This window comes from Sminthopsis crassicaudata, chromosome 3 (genome assembly GCF_048593235.1).
Source record: "Sminthopsis crassicaudata isolate SCR6 chromosome 3, ASM4859323v1, whole genome shotgun sequence".
Classification (NCBI taxonomy): Eukaryota; Metazoa; Chordata; class Mammalia; order Dasyuromorphia; family Dasyuridae; genus Sminthopsis; species Sminthopsis crassicaudata.
In genome coordinates, this window is record NC_133619.1 from 272,846,958 (window position 1) to 272,863,619 (window position 16,662).

Below are 16,662 nucleotides of genomic sequence, written 5' to 3' on the forward strand. Positions count from 1 at the left end.
TCAGATCAAGCAAAAACAAAAATTGATCTAATTAAAAGAGATAAGGTAGGGCATTATATCCTGCTAAAGGGTAGCATCAATAATGAAGCAGTATCAATATTAAACATATATGCACCAAGTGGTGCAGCATCTAAATTCTTAAAAGAGAAATTAAGAGAGCTGCAAGAAGAAATAGATAGCAAAACTATAATAGTGGGAGATCTCAACCTTGCACGCTCAGAATTAGATAAATCAAACCACAAAATAAATAAGAAAGAAGTCAAAGAGGTAAATAGAATACTAGAAAAGTTTGATATGTTAGATCTTTGGCGAAAGCTAAATGGAGACAGAAAGGAGTATACTTTCTTCTCAGCAGTTCATGGAACCTATACAAAAATTGATCATATACTAGGGCATAAAACCCTCAAAATCAAATGCAGTAAGGGAGAAATAATAAATGTATCCTTTTCAGACCACAATGCAATCAAAATTACATTTAATAAAAAGCCAGCCGAAAATAGACCAAAAAATAATTGGAAACTAAATAATCTGATACTAAAGAATGATTGGGTAAAACAGCAAATCATAGACATAATTAATAACTTCACCCAGGAAATTGACAATAATGAGACATCATACCAAAATGTGTGGGATACAGCCAAAGCAGTAATAAGGGGAAATTTTATATCTCTACAGGCCTACTTGCATAAAATAGAGAGAGGGCCAACGAATTGGTCTTACAACTAAAATTGCTAGAAAAGGAACAATTAAAATCCTCCAGACAAACACAAAACTTGAAATTCAAAAAATAAAAGGTGAGATTAATAAAATTGAAAGTAAAAAAACTATTGAATTAATTAATAAAACTAAGAGTTGGTTCTATGAAAAAACCAACAAAATAAACAAATCCTTAGTAAACCTGATTAAAAAAAGGAAAGAGAAAAAGTAAATTGTTAGTCTTGAAAATGAAAAAGGGGAACTCACCACTAATGAAGACGAAATTAGAATAATAATTAGGAGGTACTTTGCTCAACTTTATGCCAATAAATTCGATAACTTAAATGAAATGGAAGAATACCTTCAAAAATATAGCTTGCCCAGATTAACAGAGGAAGAAGTAAGTAGTCTAAATAGTTCCATCTCAGAAAAAGAAATAGAACAAGCTATTAACCAACTTCCTAAGAAAAAGTCCCCAGGACCAGATGGATTTACATGTGAATGCTACCAAACATTTAAAGAACAACTAACTCCAATGCTATGTAAACTATTTGAAAAAATAGGGATTGAAGGAGTCCTACCAAATTCCTTCTGTGACACAGACATGGTACTGATACCTAAACCAGGTAGATTGAAAACTGAGAAAGAAAACTATAGACCAATTTCCTTAATGAATATTGATGCTAAAATCTTAAATAAGATATTAGCAAATAGACTTCAGAAAATCATCCCCAGGATAATACACTATGACCAAGTGGGATTTATTCCAGGAATGCAGGGCTGGTTTAATATTAGGAAAACTATTAGTATAATTGACCATATTAATAATCAAATTAATAAAAGCCATATGATCATCTCAAGAGATGCAGAAAAAGCATTTGATAAAATCCAACATCCATTCCTACTAAAAACACTTGAGAGTATAGGAATAAATGGACTATTCCTTAGAATAATCAGGAGCATATATTTAAGACCTTCAGTAAGCATAATATGCAATAGAAATAAACTGCAACCTTTCCCAGTAAGATCAGGAGTGAAACAAGGTTGCCCACTATCACCATTACTATTCAATATAGTACTAGAAATGCTAGTCTCGGAAATAAGAACCGAGAAAGAGATTCAAGTAATTTGAGTAGGAAATGAGGAAATCAAACTATCAGTCTTTGCAGATGACATGATGGTATACCTAGAGGACCCCAAAGACTCTGCTAAAAAGCTATCAGAAATAATTCAGAATTTTAGCAAAGTTTCAGCATACAAAATAAATCCACATAAATCCTCAGCATTTTTATACATTACCAAGACAAACCAAAAGCAAGAGATACAAAGAGAAATTCCATTCAAAATAACTGTCTATAGTATAAAATATTTAGTAATATATCTACCAAAGGAAACTCAGGAATTATATGAGCAAAATTGTGAAACACTTGCCACAAAAATAAAGTCAGATTTAAATAACTGGAAAGATATTCAGTGTTCTTGGATAGGCCGAGCGAATATAATTAAGATGACAATACTCCCTAAACTAATCTATTTATTTAGTGCTATACAATTCAGACTTCCAAGAAACTGTTTTAATAAGCTAGAAAAAATAACAACAGAATTCATATGGAACAACAAAAGGTCGAGAATTTCAAGGGAAGTAATGAAAAAAAAATTAAGTGAAGGTGGTCTAGCTGTACCTGATCTAGAATTGTATTATAAAGCAACAGTCACCAAAACCATTTGGTATTGGCTAAGAAATAGACTAGTTGATCAGTGGAATAGGTTAGGTTCACAGGGCAAGATAGTGAATAAAAATAGCAATCTAGTGTTTGATAAACCCAAACATCCCAAATTTTGGGATAAGAATTCATTATTTGACAAAAACTGCTGGAAAACTGGAAATTAGTATGGCAGAAACTAGGCATGGACCCACATTTAACATCACATACTAAGATAAGATCAAAATGGGTCCAAGATTTAGGCATAAAGAACGAAATCATAAATAAATTGGAGAAACATGGGATGGTTTACCTCTCAGACTTATGGAGGAGGAAGGAGTTTGTGTCCAAGGGAGAACTAGAGACCATTATTGATCACAAAATAGAACATTTTGATTACACCAAATTAAAAAGTTTCTGCACAAACAAAACTAATGCAAACAAGATTAGAAGGGAAGTAACAAATTGGGAAAACATTTTTACAGTTAAAGGTTCTGATAAAGGCCTCGTCTTCAAAATATACAGAGAATTGACTTTAATTTATAAGAAATCAAGCCATTCTCCAATTGATAAATGGTCAAAGGATATGAACAGACAATTTTCAGATTATGAAATTAAAACTATTTCCACTCATATGAAAGAGTGTTCCAAATCACTATTGATCAGAGAAATGCAAATTAAGACAACTCTGAGATATCATTACACACCTGTCAGATTGGCTAAGATGACAGGAACAAATCATGATGAATGTTGGAAGGGCTGTGGGAAAACTGGGACACTGATGCATTGTTGGTGGAGTTGTGAAAGAATCCAACCATTCTGGAGAGCAATCTGGAATTATGCCCAAAAAGTTATCAAAATGTGCATACCCTTTGACCTAGCAGTGCTAGTACTGGGCTTATATCCCAAAGAAATACTAAAGAAGGGAAAGGGACCTGTATGTGACAAAATGTTTGTGGCAGCCCTTTTCATAGTGGTTAGAAGCTGGAAGATTAATGGATGTCCATCAATTGGAGAATGTTTGGGTAAATTATGGTATATGAATGTTAATTGTTCTGTAAGAAATGACCAACACAGAAAGGCTTAGAGAGACTTATATCAACTGATGCTGAGTGAAATGAGCAGAACTATTAGATCATTATACACTTCAACAATGATACTGTATGAGGATATATTCTGATGGAAGTAGATATCTTCAACATAGAGAAGAGCTAATCCAATTCCATTTGATCAATGATGGACAGAATCAGCTACATCCAGAAAAGGAAATGAGTGTAAACTGTTAGCATTTTTTGTTTGTTTTTTTTTTGTTTTTCTTCCCAAATTATTTTACCTTCCGAATACAATTCTTCCTTTGCAACAAGAACAACAACAAAATTCGGTTCTGCACATATATATTGTACCTAGGGTATACTATAAGATATTTAATAAGTATGGGAATACCTGACATCTAGAGGAAGGAGTGGAGGGAAGGAGGGGAAAAATTAGGAACAGAAGGGAGTACAAGGGATAGTGTTGTAAAAAAAAAATTACCTATGCATATGTACTGTCAAAAAAAGTTATAATTATAAAAATTAATTTAAAAAAAGTAGTACCTAAATGAATAAATAAATAAAAATAAAGTGGAAGCTGCTAGGTCCTGAGTAATCTTATTGCGGTTCCTTGGTATTTGATTTTTTTTTTTTTTTCTGACTGCTTGTAATATTTTCCCTTGGTCTAATAATTTTGAAGTTCAACTATTATATTCCTTGGGGTTTTAATTTTGGGGTCTCTTTCAGGAAGTGTTTGGTGAATTCTTTCAATGGTCATTGTACCTTCTAATTCTATGACTTCCAGGGTATTATTCTCTTTGATGATTTCCTGAAAAATAGTTTCTAGGTTTTTTGTTTTTTTTTTCATAATGGATTTCAGGGAGTTCAATGATCCTTAGATTGTCTCTCCTAGATCTATTTTCCTGGTCATTTGTTTTCCCAATTAGGTATTTTACTTTTTTTTTTTCATTTTTTTTTTTTGGTTTTGCTTGACTGATTCTTATTGTCTCATTGAGTCATTCAATTCCTTTTGTTCAATTCTGAATTTTAGTGAATTATTTTCTTTATTTACTTTTTTTTAAACTTCTTTTTACATTTGTCCAATTGAATTTTAAAATGAGTTGTGTTGTTCTATGGATTTTTTTCCCATTTCACAAATTCTGTTTTTTTAAGGAGTTATTTTCTTTTTCTGTTTCACAAATTGTCTTTATTGGAGTTGTTTTCTTTTTCCTCTTTATCAGATCTATCTTTTAATGAGTTATATGCCTTTTCCAAACCCTCTTGCAAAGTTTTCATTTTTTTTTTTTCATCTTTAATTTCTTCTTGGAGATCCTTGCATGATGGGGACCAGGTTATATCACCTATTGGGGCTTCATCTGAGACAATCTGCTTTTAGTCTCCTCAGGATCTGAAATCTGTTCTACTCTTTCACCATAAAAACTGTCTATCATAAGAGTTCTCTTTACTTTTTTACTCATTTTTTTTTAAGTTTAGGTCTGCTTTTAGTGCAAGGGAAGTTTTTAAACCTTCCTCTCTCTATAAATGGCTGTGGCTGTGGTGAGTCAGTGTTGACTCATTCCTGGAGCTGAGTGGGCATGTCCAGGTCCTGTGAGATTCTGGCATTTAGAGGTTCACTGTTTATCTTTGTGTTTGTGTTGGATGTTTTCTATCTTCTCTACTGATCTACTGGCTTGCACCCAAGGGAGAGTAGCCAACATTGCTGCTGTAGATTCATCCCCCTAGATTCTCTGCCTCGAGGTGTCCACACCACCCCAGGACTCTGCACTGTCTGCACTGGCATTTGTACTTTGCTGCTTGTGCTGGCTGCTCCCCTCCAATTTCCAATTGAAACAGACCTTTTCTGTCAATCTTCAAAATCATCTTCTTCTGGTAATGTGTTGCACTCCCAATATTTGTGGGTTCTGCTGGTCCAGAGCTAATTTAGAGGCTGGGTTTGTTCATTATTCTGAGAGTTGTAGGAAAAGGTCAGAAAGAAATGTATGTCATCTCCACCATCTTGGCTCTACCCCTGGAAGTACTCTTTTAGATGATTTCTTAAAAAAATGTTGTCTTTTCATTATGAGGCTCATTATTTGCCTTCTGTTTTTGTGTCATAGCTCTCTGCTGATCCACTAGTTCCTGAACCAGGACAGAATAGCCAATGCTGCTGTCTTTTTGGCTAAGAGCCTCCCACTAGATAACCCTGGCATGTGGAGTCCTCTTCACCCTAAGTTTTCCTGAACTGTGCCTATGCTGGGCCATGTCCCCTTCTGCCCAACTGATATAGTTCTTTCCTGAAGTTCTTACAAAATATCTTCTGCTAGAAATTTATTACATTCCAAATATTTGTGGGTTTTGTCATTCCAAAATTTGTTTAGAGGTTTAATCTTGTGCTGATCTAATGGAATCCAGGAAGAGCTCAAAGACCTGTTTATTCTCGGCCATCTTGGCTGTGCCCCAAGAATGAACTTTTAAAGTGAGAAGGCCATTACAGAATATTTGAAAAAATCCAGAGAATGAGAAGTGCAGCCTGGAGAGAAAAAAAAGACATTGCTGATGCAGATACTTTTTTTTTTTTTTTTTTTTTTTTTTTTTTTTAATATAAGTTCTTAGAGGAAGGAATTGAAAAGCTAAAGTGAAATTCCAGGATGAGGATCCTGAAGAGCAGAGTAAACTTCCAGGATGAGTATGCTACCATGATGTGGTAGAGAAGAAAGTTAGGTAAGTCAAGAGTTGAGCCTAGAGTAGAATGAAGATGTGGATGGGCTTCACTAACTAGGGCTTTGTGGTTCCAAAGGAACAGAAGGTAGGATGTCTATTTAAACATTCTCAATATTTTTAAATTATTTACAACAATATTTAGGCTTTATTTGCCATGTCCTTTAAGGAGAATTGTGATTATTAAAATTTTCTTCATTCATCCTGTCTTCAAAGTCAACCACTGGTTTATATAGAATTCTCATGTGTTCTTTTAACATCATTGTCCCTTGCTTCTCTTCAATCAAATATTCTTCCAACTTTATATTTTTGTATTTCAGATCTTATATCTTTTAAAGCTTTTATTTAATTGAAGGACATTCTTTCAGTGTCTTCTAAATCTGTACCCAGTTGGTTATCTTCATCAATTCTATATTGAGATTTCTGGTTTGCAATTCAATATAGTCCCTTTACGGGTTCATTTTTTTAAATCATTCTAGAGTCTTTTCTCATTGTACCATGATCCCAGGGGAGGTTTCAGGATTCTCTTTTTTTTCCCTTGAGAATTTTAGTTCACTTTCCTTTAAAGTATTTGTTCATTGTCTTGGTTTCTCTTTGGGTTTTTAGTTTTTACTTGAATATACATAGTTATTTATATGTTCATTCCCCTATTAGAATGTGAACTTCTTTAGGGCAGGGATAATGTTTTTGCCTTTCTTTAGTTGCCAGGTTCTGGAATTACTCTTCAAACATAAATGTCCACTAATAGATTGGATTTCCAAAAAGAGATTGATTTATGTATATAGTAGATATAGTAAATAGATAAATTTTGAAAGATATAGATTAGATATCTACCTCATAGTTCTAGAATTTTCCTTGAAGTTTTTCTTCTCAGGTTTTTGTTTGTTTGTTTGTTTGTTTTCCCTAGATCTGATTTTTCTTGTGTAACAAGATAACTATATATATATATATATATATATATATATATATATATATATGTATATATTTATATGTATATATATACACATATAAATATATATATATATATATATATACATATATTGGATTTAACATATATTTTAACATATTTAACATGTATTGGACTACCTGCCATTTAGGGTAGGGGGTAAGGGGGAGGAGGGAAAAATGTAGAACAGAAGGTTTTTCAAAGATCCTTGTTGAAAAATTACCCAGGCATATGTTTTGTAAATAAAAAGTTTTTATTAAAAAAATAAAAACAAAAACAAAAAAGAAATTAAAAAAAAAATAAAAGAAGGAAAAATAGAGAATAATTGCTTTGAATCAAGGAAAACATTGGGATCTTTTCTTTTCTTTTCTTCTTTTCTTTGTTTTCTCCTTTTAGTGTAGGAGAGACTGAAAGATAACCTTAGGAAGAGTGGAAGATATCAGCAGACAGATATGAGAGAGCAGAAATGCTCAGCATTTTTCTTAAAAAAAAAAAAAAAAAATCAAGCCCATTAAAAGTACAAAGGAATGGATTATCTCTGAGCAAATTCTCTATACCAGCATTGATTGTTCTTGGAGGAGCCTCTTTTCAAATATTACCTCCTGATACATGGGTGAAATATGAAACATAACATGTACAAACCATTATCATTCAGTCGCTGATGTTCCAACCTTTTATTTAAACTTCCTCTGAAAAGCAAATTGTGTCCTACTTATTGCATGACTTCACTGATGGCTTCCTCTTTTTTATTTATGCATTTTTTTTTCCCCTGAAGCAAGTTTGGGTTAAGTGACTTTCCCAGGGTCACACAGCTAGGAGGTGATGGCTTCCTCTTGAAACTTAACCTATGAAAAGACTCTTTTCAGCAAAATAAAGTTTACATTTTTAAAAATATAATGCAGCCTGATTTTGGCTCCTTTTATCTGGGTGTTTTGTTTTCAAATATGCAGAGTTGTTTGGGCTGGAAGGATTGTTTTGTTTGGTGTTCCTGTCACATGTCCTAGAAAGATTGACTTTGATGGTAAAGCCATTCCTAAGGCTCACTACTTTAACCCAAGTACTCAGTAATAAGAATAGAAACTCCCTCGGGTACAAAGCATATCATTTGAAATAATAGTGTTTCATCAGCTCAGTACTAGGGTAAAGTGTTTCCAGAGGAGACCATAACATTCTATCTTCCATTTTAACAAATGAGAGCTTCAAAGAAAAACACTGGTTGTCATCCTCAGTAATGTCCCCAGGGAAGAGTTTAAAGCTTTTGGAATTACCTGAAATGTCTGACCTGGGGGAAAAGCACATTAGTTATAGTTCCTGACAATGCTACTGAAGAAATACCACTTGTCCATCTTGTACATATGTAGGACTAGATGAGCAAGTCACCTTGAAAGAAAAAGGTAAGATACTATTATTGCATTCTCATATGATGTTGTGGACCTTACCACCAATCTCCAGAAGCTTTCTCTAAAAAGATTTGTCTACATGGACGGTTCTTTCCTCTGACTGGTGAATTTCATCTGGAACTTCCATTTTGAATGGATGCCCAGATCATCATGCTATCTTCTTCACCCTTCTACTAACTCTGCTCCTGATTCCCTGGGCTTCACCACCGGGTCCCTTCTCTCTCCTCTCACCCCACCTTATTTCAGCTCCCTTTGATGGGCTGATTGTTGAAGATAGGGACTATCTCTATTTTTGCTTCTGCTTGAATTCCCAGTTTTTAGTGTATTGCCTAGTACATAGTAAATGCTTAATAAATGCTTGTTGATTTGACTTGGCTACACTTATATATAACCTCTAAATATTTGCAAGTATAAAGTCTCTGAAGAGAAATCACTGAATACAGTTTTTCAATTATTGCACAATTTTCTTCTTAAAAAAAAAAAAAAAAAAGTTTTCCCAACTGCCAATTTAGTTTTAAAGAGAACAAATTAAGAAGAAAAGAAAAGGTATATATCAACCTCAGCTATGAAGCAGAAGGCACTCTAAAAGAAAGCAGGGAATAAGTTCTAGTTGTTCATAACAAATGAAATCACTTTTCTGAATCTGTTTCCTCATTTGTAAAATGAAGGCAAAAAACTTGCACTGCCTATTTCACACAGTTCCTGTGAGTATCAAATAATAAAAATAGGTAAGTTTTAAAGTGAAGACAAATATAATTATTTGTATCATTTCCTTTTTCTCATCTTTTTCAAAGTTCAGACATAAATGGCTATGGGACAAATCACTCTCCTGTTTTTTTGTTTGTTTGTTTGTTTTTATATTTGATCTTCTGTGGACTATTGTGCAAGTAAATAAAATAATTGCTTTTTTATAATTGAATACAAGCATTGGGATTTAAGCTCATCTTATGGGGCTTACTGAAAGCATTCTCAGGACAATTCCAAGAGTGGACAGGGCAAAAAGAATCTATCTATTTCAGATTGTTTCTCAATTGTTTGGATTTATTTTTCTTGGTATTTATAATTCAAAAATGCATTCAGAAGGTACTAAATGTCTATAGTCTACAGGGATTTATTGCATATTTTCTACAATTTATTTGAATAACCTTCTTGATCTAAATTGTTTAAGAATAACTTGTCAGTGATTTCATGTGCTAATGACTGTTCTGAATTGCCATCATAAATCCCTCTCTTTTTAGAAACAAATTCAGATAACACAGCCATCAAAGAATGCATGCTTGTAGAGTACATTGATATGCATATTGGTGACTGAATTGATGTGGATGTCATCCCAGGAGAGATTTTGATTCCTCTCTTATGGATCTGAGCAATTTTAGATGCTCTATCCAAAGGTAAACTGCTTTCAGTTCCATTGTATGAATCTAATTCTCTATTATCAGTATCTATTATTAGCTTTTTTTTATTATTATTATTATTGGTCAGTGAAGGGATTTCTACTTGTTTCAAAAGCTTTTCTGTAGTTTTTAAACTGTTTGTCATGTGCTCTGAATCTTTTGATCCTCATTCTTCTTTTTTGTTAAGAAGTTTTCTTTTCTATAGTTGACTATGAGTATTGGCCATTATATTTTATTATGTTTAGGGATTTTTGTTGGATACTTTCTATGTGTATTTTACATCCAAAAAGTATACATTATAATTCAATTACAAACATATTCATTGCTGCAAACACAATTTCCCCATTACTTATAGATTTTAACATGCACATAACATGCACATAGAGGAGACAACACACCAAAGGAGATAGGAAATTAGGGGTAAAAGAATGGGACGCCAGGGGGTACCTAATGTAGGGGTATCTTATTCCATGGAGATAAAGAAAACAAGAGAGGGATAGACAGAGACACAGAGAGACAGAGACATGAAGATATACAAAGATACAGAGAGAGAGAGAGAGTTGAAGAGAGATACAGAAACTCAAATAACATCTCCCAAGTAGAGATCTTTAATGATAATTAATGGCAATATTGGGGATGTACTGTGATTTAGTTTGATAATCATATGATATTGGTAATGAAATAAATCATATAATAAAAGAAGTGCCATAAGATTTCCTCTATATTCCTATCCTAAGGAGGAGATCAGTAGATTAATGATCAAGTAGAAGGTGGATGCTGAAAGATGAAAGATATATCTTTTCCTAAAGGAGATGCAAATCACTATATCATAGAATTTGAAACTTAGAAAGGACTTTATTGGATATCTAGTTCAAGCCATACATGGAACGAATCCTCACTATGACAGCTAACAAGTGATTTTCCAGAAATTATAAAACATGGTGCAGCATTCTCAGAAAATGAGATTCTAGGAGTTGTTTTGATGAGATGCACTCAAGCTCCTCCCTCAACTAAAAAAAAATAAATCAAAAGACACACTTAATGTTAATAATATCCCAAGATGAGAATTAAGAATGAGAAGTTGACTGTGAATAGATGGGTAAAGGAGGCTAGGAAAATAAGATAGATGCAAGGGACATCTAGATATTATGCACAAAGAATGGATTTATTAGAACTTTGCTTATTAACTGAAAATTGCCCAAGAAACAAGTCTTGTTCCTTTGCCATTAAAGGTTTGTGCTTGGTCTCAACAGAGACATTACTAAGGATTTCCAGAAAGTCACTGCTATGGTTCAAGAGTCAATTCAGACATTTTATGTCCAATTAACAGAGTCCTTTGCAATCATTCTCTGTGGGGAGCCAGCTTTGGAAAGGAGAAATAGTAATCACGGCTGTTCAAGTAACAAGAGAAACATGTAATGGATTTGAGAATGGATGGTAACAAATACAAAGATATTTAGAAGTAAAAACACAAAATTTACAACAGAAATTGACATCTTTCCTATTTATTGGTGACCTCTGCCTCCATGCCATCATGGGTGACATTGACAATGATGTTGATGGAGAAAAACACATGTCCTTTCTTTAAGGATTTATTTTAGGTCGAGAAATGAAGTGGAGTTGAGAATTTATCTAATTCAACAATCTTATTTTATAGATGGAGAAATGAAACAATGGTTGTGTCTTCTAATGTCATACAGATGACAAGTGGCAAGATTTGATCTTCATATTATACTAGCATAGAACTGATCCCTCTCATTTCCTCATTCCATCCCATCATGCAATAGATGAACAAGTGAAAAATTTGGCCACATTTAACATGAAGATATGCTTCATTCCACACCCAAATGATATGTAAATTAGTCAGGAAAAAAGTGAAATAACGAATGCCTTGGCTTATCCAATAAACTTTGCAACTTTGTGCATTTAAAAAAAAACTTTAAATATGTGATATTTATCTGCATTTATCTGCAATCTTTGTTTTATACAATTGATTTTAAGTTCAGAAAAAATTCATTTCATATTCTTTGATTCTTTACCATGAAAAGACAGATCACATTAGATATTAATGTATTTCAACAAACAATACATTTTTCCAAGTTTAGCTTTGATTATTGATCAAAGATTTTTGGTGATGTTAAAATCAGGCCACTGAAACACGTTTATCTCCATTTCTTAGATCAATTAATTCTTAGATCAACTCTGTAGCTACATGTATAGCATTATTAGTCACATAGACATGTAGTGTTATGTAAGATCATGTTGCAGCATTCCATGTCCATTTGGGAATTTCTAAGTTTATTGCAATTATTCCAAAATAATTTTGTTTATTTTTTCTGAGTTCATCACTCCTTTAATGGGCTAAGACTTCCAAGTATAGCCCAGTTTTTTTCTTCTATGTCAGGGCATCTCAGTTAACAGTGGCAGGGACCATGAATATTTAAAGATAGGAAACTGATTCTAATTCTCTTTTCGTATAAGGAATCATAGGTCAGGGAAATCCCATGCCACTAAATGTCCACACATCTCTCTCTGATATCCCAAGCAAACAAGAGCTCCCAACAGACCACAAAGATAGCTAAGGAAAAGAAAAAAACTGTGGTTGAAAAATCAGTTCCAGCAACTCATGAACTTTTCCTGCAAAAGGCCTAATTAACCCTTATAAAACAAGCAAAGACTTTCAAATGAACATAGAAGCTGTATAAATTGTTATTAATTCCTCCACAATGTAGCATAAGCTTTTTGAGATTGAAAGAATGGTGAGAAGACTAATTTTAAAAAATTCTCAACTGCAAATTGCTATATGAAAAACAGTAACCATATTGGCTATATCTGGGTGCAGTCTCTTTCAAGATTCTGACTCCTTTCTTTTTCCTTCTGTGACCTGACAATTTTCCCCTCTGGTGATTGATAAACAAAATTCTTTGTCCTGAACTTTACTTTCTCTGCCCTTGTTTTCTCTATATCACACCTATGGGTGTCTCAAATGAATTCTCATGCCTTTTTCTGTGTCAATTAAAACACATTGTTAATAAAATATAGGGATAAAGATAAGAATAGAAGCTTGTCACTGGACTTTTGGTTTCATTCATATGGCTTTATAATTACATGAGGGTCTTATTCCTCCGTAAAACTGAAAGTTCTAAGAATATCAGAAAAAAAGAAGACAAATCATGCCAATGTCTTCAGAAGGGAGAAATTCTCTGTCTCTATTGTTTTTGCAGACAAGGCAGGTAGATATTCTTATCTCCAGAAAAGTTCATGGATATCTTCCTTCTATAACTATTGGATAGCATGACCTATAATCCATCGTTTTGAGATTCCAAGTGGTATTGGAGTTGAAATTCTACCTAAATTAATAATGCAGTGAGACATATATAACACATTCCCGGTAGAGGTGGAAAGTTTCCATTTTCTATATTCTAGTAACTATTTCCCAAAGCTATGATTCAAGAAGCCTTTTTTTGAATCAACAAATATTCAAATTGCATCTTATATCAATAAAACATGGTGAGAGTCACTATAAGGTTTACCTAGAAATGTGATATAATCTCAGAAAGGAACACATTGAATTTTTTGAGGACCTAGAAAGCATCACATCATGAATACCTTGAAACAGAATAATTATTGGGGAAATCATCCATAGAACAATTGATTTTTTCAGTGCATTCCACTACAGCTTACTCCATCTATCATCTTCAGAGAAATATGTTTTCATTATAAATCATTCAAATGTGCTTTTACAATAGCTACTATTCCAAAGAAATGGTCTTTCTTTCAGTTAAATGGATTGATTCTTTAGTCTGTTAATAATTCTTGGTTTATCTGCTCCCTTCTGGTTAATACCAAATATATATGAATCTGGGAGAGGAATGGAACAAGAGAGCCAGGTGGGATAAGGGAAAATATATATATATATATTTAAATCCAAGGAAATCATTTATTTTGGAGAGACATAGCAGCTTAGCCTAAATCTACTCAAACTGACTCTGAATCATTAGAAAAATAAAATGAAATGTAATGTCAGAATTTTTGAAGTACTAGACCTGAAAATTAGGATGAGGCTTAGATTCTACTTTCCTCAAGTAAAGTCATCTAAAAATTCTTATTCCATTTTCCCCTCTTCCTTCAATTCTAAAAATAATTCATTTTTTTCATGAAGCTTATCCTAATAGTACCATCTTCATCTAGTCATTTTATAGCTTTCCAAAATCCTCAGCTTCTACCTATGCTGAGGTAATATGATATAACAAAATGAGCAGTCTACTTGGAAACAAAAGAACTCAATCCTATGCCTGCTATTAATTCCATATGTGACTACGTGATTTTAGGTAAATTGTTGAACCCTTTTGATCCTCTATTACCTCACCTGCAAAGATGTAGTAGAAAACAGCCCCCTGGATTATGTAGTCAAAGTTACTGAATTCAAATCCTGATTCTGAGAATATTTGTGTCACTTTGAGTATGTCATTTAACACCTTTGTTTCTCATTTTTCCTTATATCTAAATGAAACAATTTGTCTAGATAAATGATGCTCCAGATCCTATGGAAATGGGTTCAAATCATAGTACTTGTACTGTCTAAACTATATATACTTTGCAAATTTTAAAGTGCTGTGTTAATTTAAATTATTTTAAGCAAGTTTCATCAAAGAAACAAAAAGAAAATACAACTTATACAGCTACAGGGAAGTGAAGAACAATCTAGAAGAAGAGAAGCCAAAAGCAATAATTTAAAGAAAAGTTTGATTTTCATACCAAAACATAAATAGATCTCAAATACAAGATGTATAGAGAGAGACAATTTAAGTATTATAGGATTCCAAGAGAGACATGACTAGCTAAAAAAAACCAACAATATGAATGCTATTATATAATAAATAATGTTAGAAAACTTCCTAGAACTTCTGAACACAGAAAATGTGCCAATTGAAAAAACTCTTTAAAAAAACAAACAAAACAAACAAATACCTCTATACTACAAACTTTAAGACACCTCTTGGTTATTTTTAACAATTCCACTAATAAATTCTTCAAGTAATTAGGAGAAATATATACACACACATACATACATATATATGATTGAATTTATTCAAATACACAGGAAAAGAAATTCAAATAACATAAGACTATTCTAGATCCAATCAAAAACACAGGAGGGAATGGAATAATGTGTTCTGAAAAGCAAAGGACCTCGGACCTCGCAACTCAGACAAAGATGACTTACTTTGCAACTCTGAGCCTAATCATTAATGAAAAAAGATGGATGTTTCTCATTTTTCCTTATATCTAAAGAATGAAACAATTGGTCTAGATAAATGATGCTCCAGATCCTATAGAAATGGGCTCAAATCATAGTACTTGTACTGTCTAAATCACAGATACTCGTGAATAATCAATCATATAATTATCTCCTTTATTTTTGTTTTGTAAATTCAAATTTGCCAGTGTCCCATTTGCTGGAAATTAGGTATACCTGCATATTATAAAATAATAATAACTAATGTTTATATATCACCAACTATGTGCTAAGGACTGTGCTAAGCACTTTACAATTATTATTTTCTTTTATCCTCACAGCAACCTGGGATATAGGGGGAATGTGTGTAAACATGCACACACATATACATACTCTTCTCTCTCTCTCTCTCTCTCTCTCTCTCTCTCTCTCTCTCTCTCTCTATCTCTCCATATATATAGATATAGATATAGATATAGATAGATATGTATAAATGTACATATATATGTATATACATATATGTATGTAAATATACACATGAATAAAATACTAATAAGTTTCTCTCTACAGTGGTTTATGTCAATATGATTCACTTAGTTTTTAATCACCCTCTTTTTAAAAATAGTACTTTCATGTTTATTTTTTTAATTGAAGTTTTTTATTTTCAAAAAATATACATGGATAATTTTCTTTTTTTAATAAAAGTTTTTTTTATTTTTAAACATAGGCAAGGATAATTTTTCACCATTGATCATGCAAAACCATGTGTTCCATTTTCCCTTCCCTTCTCCCCACTCCCTCCCCTAAATGGCAAGTAATCCAATATATATTAAACATGGTAAAAAATATATGTAAATCCAAGGCAGCTAAATGGCACAGTGGATAGAGCCCTAGCCCTGGTCTCAGACATTTAACACTTCCTAGCTGTGTGATCCTGCACAAATCACTTAACCCCAATTGTCTCAGAAAAAAAAAAAAAAAAGAAAAAATTATCCATGCATATGTTTGTGTGTGTGTGTGTGTGTGTGTGTGTGTATGTAAATCCAATATAGGCATACACATTTATATAATTATTTTGCTCCACAAGAAAAATCATATCAAAAAGGAAAAAAATGGTAAAGAAAATAAAATGCAAGCAAACAACATCAAAAGAAGTGAAAATGCTATGTTGTAATTCACACTCAATTTCCACAGACCATCTAGGTATAGATGGTTCTCATCAACATAAGATCATTGGACTTACCTGAATTATCTCAGTGTTAATCATACTCTTAAAAGACTAATCTTACTTGATAATTAAGGACAAAGAAGAAAGGCCCAGAAGGTCATCAAAGCATCTCAGAGTACAATAGTTCAGAAACACAGCTAAGGCCAATAGAGAGACTTGTCTCATTCTCAACTCTTTAAAAATTATGATCTTAGTCTTGCCAAAGGGTTGTACAATCTATCATCACTGTGACTCAGGGAAAGAGAAGGGAAAGGGAAACACTGAATCAGATCAATTTACTAATGAGGAGTGTGTAGGCTGTGGTTTC